Source organism: Lissotriton helveticus, chromosome 7, assembly GCF_964261635.1.
Source record: "Lissotriton helveticus chromosome 7, aLisHel1.1, whole genome shotgun sequence".
Lineage (NCBI taxonomy): Eukaryota > Metazoa > Chordata > Amphibia > Caudata > Salamandridae > Lissotriton > Lissotriton helveticus.
This window is the reverse complement of record NC_136068.1, coordinates 1,398,333,214-1,398,346,189: the sequence shown is the minus strand read 5'-3', so window position 1 is coordinate 1,398,346,189 and position 12,976 is coordinate 1,398,333,214.

Below are 12,976 nucleotides of genomic sequence, written 5' to 3'. Positions count from 1 at the left end.
GATGGTGTAAGGTGTGAGGCAGGTAGAACCTTGCACAGCTGGCTGCATGTACACTGGCCCCTTTCCACACAGATTGTTTCAATGATCTTGTGGGTATAGCTATGTCATTGTGTTGTATATGTCCCACTGCTACTGTGACAAGCTGCTCTGTGGTGGTGTGATGTGTCTTATGATGTTACAAGTTGCCTTGAGCTGTGATGTTGTGATGGGTTGCAGTGAGCTATGATGGGATGCAGAGGTGTGCCTTGAGTTGTGATATTGTATTGAGCTGTGAAGTGTTCATATGCTTTGCAGGGTGCTATGTTCTGTCTTGTTGTGCTACATACAAGTGACATTAAACCTACAACCAGCCAGGACTATAGGCCTTGTCAATTGTTGTAAGTTGCATATGATAAATAAGAACAAACTGCAGCATTTCCATTATTATATACAATGAAAACAGGTGGTTCAGAGATGGTACAGTTGGGAAACACTTAGAGGGCCTGTTTCCGTTGGTTGTATGTGCTTGGCTTGAGGATCATTTTGCAACAGACCAGTTTGAGGATTGGGCACATTTTTGATTTGATTCTAATGTTTTTTCTTCACACTTGTGTTTCAAAATGCTATATTTGCATCCCACTTGTTCAACAATTTGCAGTAAATATGTGGTGTAAAACCCACCATTTGAATCTAATTTTTTCAAAATGTTCTTGCGGCGGAATACCTCCCGCACACTCCTTTTGCGGTTACATTAGGGTACAACATTCTTCGCCACACCACTTTTAAAATCCCCCAGCCGCCACTGTGCTTTACTCGAGATATAAAAACATAGGAAGCCATGCAAGGTGCCCTTGCATGGCTTCCTATGTCTCCTTATAGTGTTGCATCACTCTTGCCCCACATTGCGTGGTACAAGAGTAATGCAACGGAGCTCATAAATATGCCCCTAAGTGTTCTGCGCTGATAGTTTGCATCTATCCGAAGAGCTCTAAGTTTGCCATCCAAGATATTAACAAAACATTTAAAGACCACTTGTACAAAGAATCACACCTGCCTCCCTATTTTTGACACTGTAAATTACATTCCCCTCTGGGTAAATTCTTGCTCTAGCGATGGTTGAGGCATACATGAGCCTATAATCTCCACCACTCCATGGCAATAGCTAAGATCCAGGATAACATTTATTTGCCTAATGCTTCCACCTCATCAAAAGCACTGTTGGTGTTCAAGAATGCAAAATATAAGCAGCTTCTTTTCAGATTTTTACAGAAGAGTTTGCAGTGGCGTAGCAAGTGGGGGGTGGTCCGCCCCAGGCGAAGCGAGTTTTGGGGGCAGCTGTTAACTGCCGTCTCGGGCAGCAAATGTCCCTTTGCTCTTCAATGCATGGGGCAGCAACAGTCTGCGGAATCAATCAGCACTCCCCCACCCCCCACCCCGTGCTGCAAATTGGCCGCAGGGACCGCCCCGGGCAGGCTAAGGGCTAGCTACGCCACTGAGGCTTTGCTGATAATTTATTTTTCCTTGTGAAAACCAGCCTGAGTATTACTCCCAGAGTGCGAAAGTCATTCGCTTTTGTTTTATAGAAACAAACTCTTGCTTTAGAAGTATGTTTCTGAAAAACGAAAAAAGTGAAAACGTTTGGTGGACGGCTATGAAAACTGACAGCTGCTGTGCAACAAACCTTTTGAACATTGAAAGTAACAGCCATGATGGTGGCTCCTTACAATGTACAGGGATGGCTGCTGGTCCATTTGGAAGATAGTAGTCTATTGTTGCAGAAGTAATGTCCTTCACCTACACGATGGACTGTGCTCTGTCTGCTAAACCTTAAATTAGTCAGTGAATACTTTTCATTCTTTTTGATTTTCACAATTGGCTTGCATTTAATTTAATAGGAGCTCAGAATAAAGGTTTCTATGATTGACATAAGGTGATTTAAATTTGTAAAGAAAAGCCCATTTCCTTATACTTTCTCTGTCCATTTTCTTCACGGTTTTGCCAAAATCTAATAATTCCTTTATGAATTTGGCTTGGATTGTACATTCTTTTTTCTTTTAACAATATTGTTATTCAAGCTATTGACTCTTTAATCTCCACCAGTACTTCATTCAGATATGAGACTCGCTTGGACTATGGAAAGAGGTCGGAAGTAACTATTCTCTCCAATCCACTGGCATAGAACTGCATTCCATATTAATAAATGGCCACCAGACATGCAGGGATTTCTTGGGCTGTATTAGACAAAGGGCCCCAGGGGTGCAACAGGTGTTTGCGCGCCCCTGAGGCACTATGGTATTACAGAAGAGGCCACAGATGCTTGTGCAGCCCCTTCTGTAATACCAATAGCGCTGGCGCATATAAAGTGCCAGCGTTATCTTCGGGGGCGTTCCCTCATTTGTATGGGGGCATGCCCCATGCAAATGAAGGAATCCCTTTGCCTCTGCACCTGCACCATATTTCAGATGCTGCTTAGGTGCAAGGAAGCTCTCAGGAGGAGTTCCATGAGAGCAGCCCTCTGGGGGGGGGAGGAAAGTCCGTACCCCCAGGCATCCCCTTTGCAGGTGGGTGCAGTCACTCACTGTACATTCCTTCACGGGATCTCTAATCCCTTTAAAAGTGCAGGCAGGTTGCCACCTGCACTGTGAAAAGGCGGAGTGGCTTCAAAGCAGCTATTCTGTTTTTAACATGAATGGGGGAAGTTTGCGGCTGCCGAGGGGGAGGTACATTCTTCCTAATATGGCACAATTTCCTTCAGTACATTGGGCGACCTTTTGCAAGGTGCGTTCAGTGCAATGAAGGAAAATGTGTTGCATGTATAATGCAAACCCTGGACTTTTAGCAGAGCTGCTGGTATCTGCCAATCTATTGTTGCAAATCGAACTATTTATCAATCTATTTAGTAAACTCTACATATGTCTATCTATCTATCTGTCTGTCGTTCTGTCTGTCTGTCTATCTATCTGTCATACACTGTCAATATATCTATAAAGCAAACACAGGGAGATGTTGGACGGAGCGCTGAAACTTTTCAAAGACTCATACCCGGTCACAGATCTGGGTAGAATCCATCATCCTTCTTTAGCTCACTTTGCCACCCCAGTTCAGATACAGCTATATGCCAATCAGACTTGACCCTGTGCCTCATGGGAACAGTCCAGGCCGAACTGCAAAGTCATGTCTTCCCTGGACCAGAAACAAGCATCCTAGGACCGGTTTCAGGGTATCACCCTCACCAGCCAGGTTAGCTTGAATCCAGTGGCAAAGTGAGCAAGGGACCTACTTCTGGGCATACCCTGCCAACTTAGAGCGAACAAAGCAAACACAGGAGATGATGGACGGAGTGCTGAAACCTTTCACTCACTCACCCCCTGTCACAGATCTGGGATGAATCCATCATATATCTATAAAACTTTCTCCATCTATCTAGCTTTGCAAACCTCTCTATGCATCTATGTTTTTAACCTTCTATTTGTAATAAAGATTTACAAAAACATTTGAAGCAAAGCATTAGCAAAATCAAATGGCTTTTTAGGTTTGGTGTTAGCCAAGACCATTTGATTTTACTAAAATAATCTGTATAACATAGTAATATATATGTTCTTTGTCGTAATCTTCTGATTAGTATAATGCAACGTCCCCATTGATGTTTATTGATGTTCTGTTCCCTGCTGCTCTGCCAGTGTGTGAGGTCATTAAAATGTTGAGAGTATTTGTGTTTGGATGTGGTCAGTTGGACTAGATGGGCTGAGCAGCAAGGATGCTGCTCCTGGTGGGTTGTTAACCTGTAACTAAGTTAAATAAACCTACATTTATAACCTACAAAGATCCAGCTTACTTGTAACACTGGCGAGGAGGATGGGATATTCCCCCTGCTCCTGGTGGGCGTTATCTGCAACCTGTAACTAAGTTAAATAATCCTATAAATCTGCATCTCTAACCACCAAGGATCCAGCTTATTTTTCCGGTGTTATCCAATAGTCTGTTGCTATGTCATTCATTCATCCATCCACTCCAGATGCATCACATGACAATGGGTCAGCCCACTTAGCCATTGACTGACTTAACTGTGAGTTAGGGCAGTTTGCCCTTTCACAATGCGCACATCCACCTACAGCGTAATTCTCTTCACTGTCAGGGGCTACTGTGGTAATGTTTGCTTTTTTGAGACCAAATAATATTTTTGCCTGTAGCCAATGTTCTTTATTAGATTAATGAGGGCCTACGAGGTTTCACAAAAATAAAGTTTTGCAATCATTGCCGAATAAAACAAGAAATTCCCTAATCAAAAGGCTGTTTGCCAACGGCAGACCTATAGCCTTTGCCAATGCTTGTTTATCTTCGCAATCTTGGCAAAAATTATGGAGTTGTAATTTAGAAGAATTTTGCACTTTCTGTATTGTACAAAAGTCAACAGGAAAAAGAAATGTCGGCGTCCTGTTTACAGAGTATGACGCTTCCCATATATTTGTTTTCAGTAATTAGATCTGCATCTAACTGGAGGAATAACTTGTTTGCAGCTTGCATAGCTAGCTTTAGGATTGTGTATCTTATTTTTCATCCGTGACGTTTGCAAAATTTCAAATATTCATCCTTTATTTGCTTTACAAAGTTTCACAGATTTCATTTGCTTTCAACCGTTCAAAGATTTTCTCTTTACAGTGAAAGCATTTTGAGACCAAGACAGACCAAACCAGAGATACATGCTATCTTCATGATAACTTCATAATTTAAGGCTGGGAAAGTATGCAACATTTTTCTCTGCAACTTTACATTGTGCGAAGTGTTTCTATGCACAATATTACTGCTGAGCACATGACCATTAACTGACTTCTATGAAGCATATGTTCTACAAAAATATTATAGCCTTAAACAAGGATACGTGCAACATAAATTGTTGCAAAAGTCAATGATGTTTTCGGGAATGCCCTGTGCGAGAAACTTTGCAAAGTAAGTGATGCTGAAAAGTTTTACATACAACTGTGCACACCAGAAGCTAATATTTAGTGTACTCGTTACACGAGAGGCGTACATTAAAATAGTCAAAGGACTTTAATCTGAGACTATTTGACAGACCCATAGACCTTAAATGAATGAGTAGCCTTGAAACGACTAGTTCAGTAAAGCCTGATAGTGGACATTTTTCCAGTAGATGGTGTCAATCAATGAAAAGAGTCCAGTCGCCACCCCATCAGTCTTCCAGACGCAATTCAGCTCAAGGACAGGCCAGGTTCAATAAAAGCCCAATAGGCAAGCAAACATTCCGTTCTGAATTCTAATAACTTCACAACAAATTTCCATGTGCATTTGATTAGCGTGCCTTGCACAGAGCAGGAAGCAGCGAGACTGAAAATCGATAGCCAGGCCTTTGTAGCAAATCTATTTTATTAGGAATTTGAACTTTTTCTCCTTTGCTCAACACTTGTTTTAGTGTGAGAATGAGAAAAACAAGAAAATAAAAGTTCACAAAAAGTCATAAATTGCACCTAGGCATCCGTGATATTTAAATGACATGTTTTCGACGCGCAGATTTCTCCAATTTTTTGCTGATGAAACGCCTTGGGTTGGGGGCCCAATTCTGCTGGTCAGACTGTTTTTGCTCGGTTGGGATTTATACCGAAGGTGGAATCGGAGTCTAATTGTCTTGGAGTACTTGTGGGTAGCATGGAAAACCCTTTCAAGTGACAGCTTTTTTCTTCCATAATATTGCAGGACCTGCCAAAAATATACTACTTTTGAGATGTCATTTAAGTAAGTAGTAAATGGAATTTCAATAAATATTTACTGCAAGTATAAGACGATCATGCAAATTAATAGTATAAACCATACTTAGCATTGGATTATTGAAGTGCAGGGACGGCCCCATAGTAGTACATGTCTCACTATTTTTCTAAACACTATCAATTATCATTGGCAGAGCTTGCCCGTTGCTGTATCGTCTGTACTGAGCCCCACTCTCTTCAATTTATATATATATCTCCTTTGGCACCACTGGCGGAAGTGTGTGGGGCAAAAATAATTTCATATGCAAAAAATACACAGCTTCTTTTCACCTGTGATAGGGGAGCGGATTTTGAGGGTGAGCAGATTAGAATTTTCTTCACTAAGGTGTTTAAGTGCCTAAGGAGGAATCAATTGAAATGTAATCCGGGGAAGTCTGAAATTATCTTTTTTGGCTCCCCGCCCTCTGAAGAGTGGATAAGCTGGTGGCATGAGGATATGCCACCTCCTCTCTCAGTGCAAAATACTGTAAAATATGAGATACCAACCCCAGTCGGTAGTAGGCACCTGCTTCGGTCTACTGCGTATGTTGAGGACATTTCTCCCTCTGCTATTATTAGATTACATGAAAACTGTGGTCTAGGCGTTGGTCAATTCGAGACTAGATTATGCTAATCTCATGTACCTAGGCCTTCCTGAGTGTCTTCTTAAACGTTTACAGGTGGCTCAAAATGCAGCCGCTAAAATGGTACTTATGCTTAAGCTCAGGACTCATATAACCTGCACCTCAAAGAATTACACTGGCTGCTAGTAAAAACGAGGATTAGGTTTCAGGCTCTGGTGTTATTTTTCAGGACCCTGCAAGGTAGTGGCACGGGGTATCTCAGAAGAAGAGTAACTCATTATGCGCCATCAAGAACTTTGAGGTCATCCTCTTTGGGCCTTGCCTCTGTTCCTAGAATACGCTATGCCTGGTCTAGTGGTAGTTCCTTTAGGTTCCAGGGAGACAAAGCCTGGAACCTTCTTCCGGTGACTCTCAGAACTGTGACTGACCTAGCCGTTTTTGAGAAATTGCTTAAATTCTGGTTATTCTGCAACTGACCTAGCCGTTTTTCAGATACTACCTAAAACCTGGTTATTTTGCATTAAGGGGCATCTGTAGGGTAGTTGGGGATATTTGTGCTGGGACACTCTTGTTGAGTAGCTATGGGCTTCATAAATGCCCTTTCATTCATTCATACAGAATCCTATGATTTCCGTGACGCAGAGTAGACCTCTATACTCCAATAGTCATGGCTTTTTAGGGAAAAGATAACCATTGGTTCTATCAAAGCATATTATAGAAAAAAAATGCTATATATGCACGATACACGGGTATTTAACAATTACATTTATTAAGTGAATCAATAGACAGTTGTAGGTTGAAATGTTGTATTATTTCTTTTTTGAAACTATAGATTGTTATTGGACATTCAGAATAAGATGTTGGCTTGATGATTGCATTGGATATATGGCATGTTAAATTTGTTACGAAAACAAGATGATGTAAGTATTTAAAATATGAAATGATAATTCCTATGATCTCTGAATCGAAAAGACTGTTGAATGGAAAATTTCCCTTGCTTGGATAATTTATTATTAAACTTTGTTTTTTGTTTTTAATTGGAGGTTCTTTTCCCATAATTTTTACATGAATTACATATTACTGCATGTTGAGAATATGATAAATTTGAATGTGCATATCAAGCTGTTTGAGTTCTAAAATGACACAAGCTACCCTTAATTGCACAAATAAAGGAGTGAATGATTGAGGATGAATGTGAGCTGCATATGATTGCACTTTCCTTGTAAAAAAAAAAAAAACTTAAAAATAAACATACATATACTTTAAATACTGATCAATGTCGAGGATACTGGTATGGAGACTACTAAATAAGAACCACACTCCAACTTGTAATTTTAGGTGTTCGTTGAGGTTTCTAAAGCTATAGGTTAGTATGTATTTGCTTATGTAATGTAAATAGATATTGGTGTTTTGACTCAATACCGCCTTAAAGAAGTTAACCATGTTTAGGAATGAAACTCGCTGGCTGATTTGAGGCTGTGTGTGTGGCGAAATCAGTGAAAACAAAAGGTTAGCTTTTGATATTTGCTTTTTGTGATCTATACATTATTTGAATGACATGAGGTGTGCGATCAAACACTTTTACAGTATAATAAATGTATGTGTTCTTTCTTGTAATAGCAATTGTGGTATTCGTGTAAGTCATGTTTGACTTCAGCTTGAAAATGGTCTAATCTATTGCCTGTGGTACCTGCATTACCTGCTGTTAAAGTAGGTGTGATGGCTGATTATTCTTATAGTATAAAAGGCAATGACAGGGTTCAACTCCCATTGGTAATGTTTCTTCAGAAAATAATGAGGCAATATTTATTATATATTCCCAGATCTTGGAACACCATGTCCTTATATGGAGGTGATCTATTTACATCTTGTCTAAAAAACAGCAAATATGTTAAATTTAAATTTTCGTGTGAATGTGAAGGGTTATCTCAGTATTAATGGTGTCTCAGTTGTTGGCAGGTGTTCTACTTGGCCCTTTTTGCAGGGTCACCCCAGAAACATTTGCCTTCCTCCTGTATTTTTTCTGACCTGTTGTTGGTGCTTTCATTACTCTGGGCACTTTATCATTACTGTTTAGTGCTAAAGTGCATGTAATATCCATGGTAAAATTGGCAAGATTGGTCTACACCTGTTAGGCATATTTAATTTACCTATCGGTCCCTTGTTCTGTGGTATCCCACATACCCAGGGCCAGTAAATTAAGTGCTACTGGTGGGCTTGCAGCAGCCGCGGCCCGTGGAGAGAGTTACGGTGGGGCAGGAAGGCGGGAAGGGCGAGGGGCAGGGTGGAATGTGCTAAAAACCGGCATATGGATAATTGCAGGTAAGTAAACAATTTAATGAATAAAACGAATTTCGTAGCGCGCACTGCATCGCATTTTGCAATGCAGTGCGCGCTACGAAATTAGTTTTATTCATTAAATTGTTTACTTACCTGCAATTATCCATATGCCGGTTTTTAGCACATTCCACCCTTCCCCTCCCCCTCCCCGCCTTCCTGCCCCACCGTAACTCCCTCCACGGGCCGCGGCTGGCTTGCATCGCTGCTTACCCCACCCACCAAAGTAGCCTTTCAAACCTGTCTCAGGCCTATGCCACTGCAGTGCCTGCACGCGCAGTTTGCTGTCACTGTAATGTGGCACATGAAGTGGTTGACATGTCTGTGACTCCCCTTTTACCACATATCAGTCACCTCTAAGGTAGGTCCTAGCTAGCCCTATGGGCAGGGTGCGGTGTAGGTAAAAGGTAGAACAAGTGCCTTAAATGTGTGGCATGTCCTTGTATTGACAAACAGCCGATTTGAATTCTCACTGCTGTGAGGCTGCCCTCTAATAGGAATGCATTGGGAATTCACTGATATGTGCTTCAGTGTTAATTCCTGATCTGAGAAGGGTAGCGTGATCAAGTTTGGCATGTTTGGAATAGTATTGATAAATCCTGCTTATTGGTGAAAGCAGATTTATTATACTATTCTATAAATGCCCCTTTTAGAAGTAGGCATTTCTGTGTGCAATGTGTCTTTGGTCCTCTGCTAGGATGTGTATTGACTAACTGGCTTTGGATTGACAGGGGCTGGGGATATGCAGTGGCTCAAGGGAGAATGGATGAGTCAGCTTTAGGCTGAGTGGACCTGGTCCGCATTTGGAATTTTGGGAGTATTAGCACCTGCACCTGAATAGGGGTGTGTCTGTCTTCCACAGTGATGGCTCCGCCCCCCTGTGGTGTATCTGGAACTAGTGCTCACACTGACACTGGAGGTTGTTGTGCACTTGCAAAGTGTCCCCAGAACTGTTTTGGACTGGGCTCAGAGCCCTTGGCCATGGGAGAACATAGACACTTGCTAATATAAGTACTGGGGCTGTGACCCCAGGTCTGTTGAGCTTAGCATGGGCCTGGAAGAAGACACTGCATGGGACCAGGAGGAACTACCAGTGAACTGGACTGCAGAAAGTGCTGACCTGCTGCGTTTTTGGCTAGTGGAGGGACTACCACTCTGCCCAAAGAACTGTTGTGCTGTCCCCCCTTGGGACATTTTGCTGGTGTGCCCCTGTGATCTCCCATGGCTTTGGGGCTTGCCCTATCTGATTTGTAACAGCGAGTGGTGAGCGCTGTGTTGTTCACTCTTGGCCTTCTTAAACGAAGCCGCGTGGAGGACGCTGTAGCTCGTCCAAGTGGGAGGAGCATTTTTTTGTGGCTCCACTCCCTAGAACGTGCGTGAGGGCGCCTACCCCACATTTCTGTGCTCAGAAGGTCCAGATTTGCATGGAGACAGAGCAGGAGCCAGGCAAAGGCTAAGCCTGTTAGTGGGCGGGGCTCTCACAAGGAGAGGAGACGCAGTGTTCCCTGCATCTTGCTGGAGTAGGTATCAGCAGCCAGGGCACATTAAAAAAAAGATGTAACATTAATTAAAACATTTAAAATATAATAAACATAGTAAAACATATGTTATATTATTTAAAATTAATAAGTAATATACATAATATAATTAATTAATTAATTAAACATACATATAATATATAATATACTTAATAATCAGTTTTAATGTTTATTGTAATAACTTATAAATAAAAGTTAATTAATTATGCAAAACACATTTTAAAAAATAAATTAACTTTTAATATTTTTAAAATTAAATATATACTACATTAACTAAAACAATACAAAAAATATTAAGTAACAGAGGGAATAAAATACTATGCCAACAAAAAAAAAAGAACAACAATAAGGAAAATGTTGGACAGCGTAGGGGTAAAAATAACTATTCCAACTCCGGAGAGTGCAACAGTAGGGAAAGTGTTGAATAGCATAGGGGTAAAAATTACTTTTCCAACTCCAGAGAGTGCAACAGTAGGGAAATTGTTGGATAGCGTAGGGGTAAAAATTACTTTTCCAACTCCAGAGAGTGCAACAGTAGGGAAAATGTTGGATAGCGTAGGGGTAAAAATCACTATTTCCACTCGAGAGAGTGCAACAGTAGGGAAAGTGCTGGATAGCGTAGGAGTAAAAATTACTATTCCCACTCCAGAGAGTGCAACAGTAGGGAAAGTGTTGGATAGCGTAGGGGTAAAAATTACTATTCCCACTCCAGAGAGTGCAACAGTAGGGAAAGTGTTGGATAGCGTAGAAGTTAAAAATAACATACTTATTATTTTAAAATATTAAAAAAAATATTTATTAAATTAATCTAAACAATGCACAAATACCATTAAATAATTATTAAAAAATAATTACCAATTAATAATTAATATCCCAAAAATTAATTATCAATACCCAACTATAATAACTACTTAATTACATATCAATTACTTTACACACTATTTCCCTATTAACACATAACAAACGTCAATAATAAAATAATACACTTTACATTATTATCAAATGAATCAATTAATAAAAATTAATTACCAACTAATAAAAAGTAATTACCAATTAATAATGAATTACCAATATAATTAGCAAAACCAATTAATGAAAATTAATGAATACTTAATTACATTTAAATTACTTCCCACCCTATTCCCCTTTAAACCCATAACCCGCTACAGAACATAATTATCAATTAATTAATTATTTAAAATAAATTACCAATTAATAAAAATTAATTACCACTTAATTAAAATTAATTTATAATTCCTAAATAATTAATAATTAATTTAGTATAATTAAATTACTTTCCACCCTATTCCCCTATAAACCCATAACCTGCTACAGAACATAATTATCAATTAATCAATACATTAAAATTAATTACCAATTAATAAAATGTAATTACTAATTAATTAAAATTAATTTATAATTCCTACAAATTAATAATTAATTTAGCATAATTAAATTACTTCCCAAGGGTAGGTCGCTCCCCCTGCCTCGTGCAGCGCCACCAGTGCTCTCCGCCATCTGCCCCCAGTCTTTCACTATTTTTTCTCCCCACAGATTCCCCTTCGTTTTTTGCCATCTTTGTCTGTCTCTGTTCACTGTTTTTTCTCCCCACAGATTCCCCTTCGTTTTTTGCCATCTTTGTCTGTCTCTGTTCACTGTTTTTTCTCCCCACAGATTCCCCTTCATTCTGTTTCCGTCCCACCCGCCACCCTTTTCCCGCCGTTTTTTGACCGCAAATCGGTCTTTTCCCCGCCTACCCTCCCGCCGCCCACCCCCCCAGCTGACCCCTCCTCCCCCAGCTACCCCATAAATGGCGGCCGCTGCGAGGCCGCGCAGCGCCGCTGGCGTGCCAAAGGCGCGCCTAAGGCAAGCCCGTCTGCGCCCGTCGGCGCCCGTCGGCGCCCAGCGCCACAACCCCTGGCCCCCGTGACCCCCACACCCCCTGCCGGACCTACGACACCACCACCCTCACCGCCCTCAACCGCGGACGCACACCGGGTTGCTGCCGCGCCACCCCGAAGCGAGCCCACGGGGCTTTCTCCTGCCGCAACTGCCGTTTCACCTGCCTACGAACACCCAACGCACCCAACAAGAACAACTCCCCCGGAAACAAACTCGAATGCATCCTGATCAACACCCGATCCGTCCACAGGCACGCCATCGAAATATGGAACCTCATCGACTCCACAACCCCGGACATCGCCTTCCTCACCGAGACCTGGATGAACCCCTCCTCGGCACCTGACACCGCCATAGCCATCCCCGAGGGCTACAAAATCATCAGGAGAGACCTCACTAACCACACCGGAGGAGGCATCACCATCGTCCACAAGAGCTCCATCCGCATAACGACCAACACTGACAACACGCTCCCCGACGCCGAACACCTCCACTTCGCAATCCACAGCGACCCCAAAACCACCCTTAGAGGCACCCTCATCTACAGACCACCGGGACCTCGCACAAAATTCAGCGAAGACATTGCAGACTTCATCAGCCCACACGCACTCCCCTCCACCAACTACATACTCCTAGGGGACCTCAACTTCCACCTGGAGAACCACGCCGACAACAATACCACCACCCTACTGGACAACCTCGCCAACCTCGGCCTGAAACAGCTGGTCAACACCCCCACCCACTACGCCGGACACACACTCGACCCGATCTTCTCCTCCAGAAAAAAAAACATCTCCTTCAGCCACACCACAAAACTATCCTGGACGGACCACAGCTGTGTCCACTTCAGCTTAAAAAAAAAAACGCCGTACACCACCAC